This window comes from Rhineura floridana, chromosome 22 (genome assembly GCF_030035675.1).
Source record: "Rhineura floridana isolate rRhiFlo1 chromosome 22, rRhiFlo1.hap2, whole genome shotgun sequence".
In the NCBI taxonomy this organism is placed as follows: Eukaryota; Metazoa; Chordata; class Lepidosauria; order Squamata; family Rhineuridae; genus Rhineura; species Rhineura floridana.
The window spans coordinates 14656050-14661957 of record NC_084501.1 but is presented as its reverse complement, the minus strand read 5'-3'; the positions used below and the strand labels follow the sequence as shown (position 1 = coordinate 14661957).

The window sequence follows — 5908 nt, the reverse complement described above, 5'->3', positions numbered from 1 at the left end:
TTGGGCTTGAAATGTAAACTGAATTGAATTTCTTGCCCAACCCTAAGGCCAGAGACCTGGTAAGAATAAGACATACAAAGGAAATTAAGAATGGAAAGATTCCCCAAGACCATCCTCATGACATTCCTTTTTTTTTCTTTTTTATGTTTTTTGTTTTTAAATTTATTAAAATTCATATATAGAAGATTATAAACATGTTGTGTTCTATTGGCAAAGGGCTGCCCAACCATCACCCAAAGGTTCCTATCTCCCTGATGAAATTAAAGTTGAAATAGGCCTTAGGAGATACATTTGTTAAGACTTATGGGAAGGGCATCTCCCCCAGATTATGCACATTTATGGATTTTGTAGCAAAAATATATTATTCCTCCTTCTTGGAATTTAAAGCAACAGACATATGATTGAGAAATGTATCCCTATAGGTTTAAAGTGTGTGTTCCTATATCGATATCTGCATAAAGCTATCATCACATTGCAGCTCACGTGGCCACCTACAGATGGCACTACAAACTACAGCGTGATGAGAAGCCGGTGCTGCTGCTGGCTGCCTTCCTTCATCCCATCCCAGAGTGGCAAAACAGGAAGGCCTCAATCTTTCCATTGCCCCCCACTCCCACCCACCCACACTCCTGCTCATGGCAGTGGTAGGAAAGAGGAGATTAAGTATTTCTCCTCTGTGCCTGCTGCCACTTCTGCTTTCAATGCAGGGAAATAGATCCTTTCTTCCTTTTGTCCGCTTTTATCTCCTTCCACTGCCATCGCTGCCGCCACTAGCAGGAGGAAAACCTTGATCCCCTTCAATGTCTCCCCCCCCCCACATACTGTCACTGGTCCCCCTATGGGAAGCACAAGCAAGAAGCCTGCATTTTTTCACTTGGGTTTCCCTCGGCTCAGTGGGCACTTGGGGACCCCACAAGGGATTCTGACAGATGGACAGGATAACCAGTGAGCAAAACAAGCAGGGGTGCAGCCCCTACTACATGTGTGTGTATCCTTCTTAAACAAATTGAAGGCTTTCCCCCCATGCTTCGTTGTAGCGTGGATTCAAGCTTAATGTTAAACATAACAGTGGCGCAGTTTCAATTTCAGGTTACAGCTTTCAAATTTTAAATTTCTGGAGTGTTATAATTTTTAAATTTCAAGCTTAATTGTGCTGCCGTGTGAATGTCAGGAGGATTACATCTGGGAATGGTTCTTCTAGTCTGCAGAAGTGCTCATAGGCCCCAAAAGGTTATATCCTCTGTGAAACATGGAGAAAGAGGTGATAAAAATATGACAATTAGTTACAATTTCTGTGTGCCTTACTTATAGAATGCACTCATTGCTTCTTTCTTAAAATGCTATTTTTTATAAATGTAATGAATGTCACTATGTCACCTACTTGTGAGTCTGTACTGACTTGAAATTGGACTTGATCGTTCCAACAGAAGAGAAACAAACTCAGTTTTATTTACTAACTGTTGGGGTTGCGCCCATCTAAATTATACTTGGGAAGTCGTCAATTGTAGTCCAACATAGTGTAGACCGATTAAAGATAATGGACATGACTAACATACGTTGATTAATTTCAATGCATCTACTCTGAGTAGGACATAGTTGAATAGCACCCTATAGCCTTCAGCTAGTTGTGGTCATTGATTTCAAGGGGCAGTTGTTGATTTGTGGGTTATATCCAAGTATGCAAGAATGTAAGTATGCAAGATGGCAGAACAGGGTGTGAACTAAGGGTCTTCCAATGTTTTATGGGTTCAAGAAACATGGTTGATACTTGCCCATACCAGCACACCACGAATTAATGCAAGAACCCATCCTTGTGATCTGACTCGTGTAAAATTAGACAGAGGCAAGCCCTATAATGTTTGAAATGAAAGGGTGCAGCAGTGTATAATATATATCCAACCTGTAATATCCTCACATCCTTAGAAAACAACAAAGGAAAAGGTATCTTTGATATATGCAGGAAATGTGATGCTCAGCAATGATCCAGAGGCCAATCCCTTCCTGAGAGACTATATAAAAGGAGACGGTGCATAACACAGATCCCACAGATGCAAGCACCCTCCTCCTGCCTTCTACCACTTGGTCTTGGTAAGTTCATTTCCTTCATTCTCAATCCGTATGTATGGGTGGAAGCAAGAGTCAAAGACCTGACATTGGGGCTGGTGATGCGGCTACATCTGAGAGTAGGGGCTGTTGAATCTGTCCATTTCTGTTTCTCTCCATTTCTTATTTTTCCATTTTTTTATGTTCAGAGATTTGCCTTTGAATGAGAACTGCATCAAATGACTCCCCCCTCCTTGACTGAGTGCAGTTATGGTCTCTGCATGCACTGGTGACAGGTGGCTCAGATGCCATTGGGGCAGTGACTGCGCTCTGACTTTCATTCCAAACTTTCAAGGAGTTGTCCAAGGTGCTGAACCCTATTCCCAAACTAGGTTCCTCACCTTGGATTGATCCTTTCAAGTTCAAACGAAAACCTGGAGTGGATTCACTGCTCCATTGACATAGGAGCTAGTGAACTCCACTGGGAATCCTGTGTTGCCTGTCTCCCAGAGCCCCAACTGGCCTCAGCCAAAATTCGGACATTTTGTGTCACCAGTCCAATCTCTTCCACCAGAGATTCAGCAGGAATCCTCTCGCTTTTGACTTCCACGTGCCCCTTGGATACTTTATAATGCTGACAGCCTCTATGCAGCTGTTTAACATGCCAGTTGAGGAGCCACTCATTTCGAGAATTGTATTGTACTCTTTTAAAAATGTTTTTTTGCTGCTGTCATGTTTTGTGAGAAAGGGTGCTATATGTCAAAAATACTATAAAAGAAATGAATAATAAAGAAACTTCTTCCACTATTACAAACTAACCTTTTCCCCCAACATGCCATTTCAGACCCAGCTCCATCACTCCAAGATGTCCTGCTGCTACTACCCATGCTGCCCACAGCCCTGCCCACAGCCCTGCCCTGTCCCAGTCTGCCCTATCCCAGTCTGCCCCCCACCCCCACCCCCAACTTGTATCCGCTACCCAGTCGGGGCTCTGGGCTCACTGGGCTGTGACAGCTCATCAGGTGGAAGCTCATCAGGGGGCAGATCATCAGGGGGCAGATCATCAGGAGGTGGCTCTGGCAGCAATGGAGGCAATGGTGGCGCTGGTGGCATGGTACCATCTGCTAGCCTCGGCATAGTCCCTGGGGCCAGCTGTGGTTGCATCACTCAGCTCCCACCATCTGAAGTGATCATCCAGCCAGCTCCTGCTTGTGTGGTCATCCCAGGACCAATGCTCGTCGCCAGCAGTGAACCGACCCGTGTGGGAGGATATTCCGCCTGTCTGTCAGTGGGAGGCAACGGAGGAAACAACGGGGGAGGCAATGGAGGAAACGGGGGAGGCAACGGAGGAAACAACGGGGGAAACAATGGTGGAAACAATGGGGGTAACAATGGGAGAGGCAATGGGAGAAACAATGGAGGAGGCAATGGGGGAGGCAATGGGGGAAACTATTCTGGGGTGTGCTACTATCCCGGCAAGGTCACCTGTTATCCCTGTTAAGCTCCAAGTCAATGGTCACAGGAACTGGGGATTCACTTTTGAAAAAAGGATACCTGGAAAACCACAATACGGATTCACGGCTGATGTCATTGTCCCGGGCCTTGGTGTCATGAACGCTGAGCTTCCTCACTCCACATCTCCATCAATGGGATATGCGGCTGCTCAGCATTCCTGATGCTTGTGTCCATCTACGCTTTATGCTAAATTGTCGATCTGCTGCTTTGACTTCTTGCACTTTTTCTTTTCCACTTGGGCTTCATTTCAGGTCATCAGAATGGGTTAGAAACCTGTAAACAAATGAAATAATATATTTTTCTTGTATGTGCGTTTCTGTCTCTTTCTGACTATTCTGAAGGACACCCAAGCTTTTGAGGCTGCAGCTGTCCTCCTAAACCCAGGACTACCCTTGAATACATTTGCTATTTTCATGTGCTCTCTGTTTCATTCATTAAAGCATATCTGCATGCATTGAAAAAAAAACCCTGCTGTGTTTGCTTCTTATTTCGAAGAATATTGGACTAGACCAAAGGCCCATCTTATTCATTACCTGATAGATGTCCCAGAGAAGCACCAGGGTACCACATCTGGCCACCAAACATTTGTCCCTGTCATCTGGTTGTTAGAGATGTACTTCTCTTGTACACGCAGGTTCCATTAATATGAGATGGATGGGAAAGCCAAATGTGGCCCTGCTGCCCACTCTCAAATATTAAAATCAACAATAAAATAGAATGAATGCTCAGGAGACAGGAAACAGATCCAACTCTGGCCCAAACTTTGACAATGCACATGGCTTTCTCTAAAGACATACTTGAAATGGAGAAGCCCACATCACATGCTCATTACAGCCATACTGGCTACCAAACGGAGAGCTAGGAGGTTAGTGGGCTGCTTATATGAGCTCATTCCGGTACTGAACATCACCTTTGCTCCTGTAAGAGACACATAAGAATCTCCCCTCCCCCCAAAAAACAAATGTATGAACACTTCAGAAAAAGTCTGGAGTTTCTGAATGAGAGACCCTTTCATAACTCTATACATTTGTTTTTGAAATAATTTAATGTGGGTGGATGGTTGGGTGGATGGGTGAGTGGTCCTTTTTACCTTTCCATTCTTTCCAAATTCCTGATCACTGCAGCAGTCCATTTAGGAAATTTTGGAGATAGTGGGATATGATCCTCTTGTCCATGAATAAGATAGAATGGGAACAAACAAAGAACCATCTAGAGCAGTGGTAGCCATTGTGGTGCCTTCTGGATGTTGTATACAGCAACTCCGATCACCTCTAACCAATGGGAAAACTGAGGGCAGTCCAACAGCATCTGGCGGACATCACATTGGCTACTCCTGACATCTGATCATGCTGCTGCTCTCAGGACTTGTTTGTGGGCTTCCCCAAAGAGGCATCTGGTTGGCTAGTGGGAGAACAGGAAGCTGGCCTAGATGAGTCTTTGCCTGAACCAGCAGGGCTGTTCTTATTCTATTACATTCTTAAAAGCCAGAGGTTTCTACATGCACATCTCTCTCCAGGCAAGACTAATGGGGAATTGTATATATCCACACATATGTAATCATAGATATTAGGACTCAAAGATCATCCCATGGGACCCCAGAAAACCAGATATTAGAAAGCAGACCTGTGTGTAGACCTAGAAGAAGCAGGCAAAATGAACTTGGTTTGAACTCTTGGGTTCTTGCCAAATCGGCTGGTGCATGACTCACATATACTGATTACCCTATTGTTTGGAATTAAGGAGCGTTTAATCTGTGAGAAAAATTGTGATTGATGTAATAAGTAGAAATCGCTAATATTTGATTCTTGAGTAAAAAAAATAATGCCCTCTAGAGGAAAAGTCTGTAATAAGTATTAAAATGTTTAATGAAGAGAAATAGGAAGATTTAATAATGATTTTAAAATAATCCAGTGTGTTGTATTTACAACTTTATAAGTGTGCTTTCATTAAGAAAAAAGTACTCTGGGGTGGCCTGCCTCCTCTATAGAGGCTGAAAGATACTAGTTAGCCAGTCACCCCATCTTTTCCTTAGTCTGTATGGCTTCAAAATGTAGCTCAGTGGTTTAGACAAAACCCTCTTTCATAAGCTGTGTATTTTATAAGTAAGGAAATAGGATTTCTGAGAAAGTATAAGAACATATAAGACCCCTATAGCTATTAAAATCCTGTGATGCTCATGAGATTTCAGTTACCCTGAGTTGAGGTAAAACCCAAGCTGGTGTACCTGGTCTGCCTGACCTGTTACGCCAAAAGGCTCTTTACATCTGGAGGAAACTCCAATAATCACCAGATGAGAAACCAAAGATATAAAACAACACCTTTATTGATTTCTTTTGCAAAAGAGAGACAA

General features: G+C 43.5%; 1 long non-coding RNA gene across 1 annotated transcript; it reads left to right on the top strand.

Moving 5' to 3' along the window:
* The first annotated feature begins 1927 nt into the window (after positions 1 to 1927).
* On the top strand, positions 1928 to 4024 carry LOC133375063 (uncharacterized). The gene is made up of 2 exons (XR_009760056.1): positions 1928 to 2088; positions 2888 to 4024. It is a non-coding gene; the product is annotated as an uncharacterized LOC133375063 (long non-coding RNA).
* The last annotated feature ends 1884 nt before the right edge of the window (positions 4025 to 5908 follow it).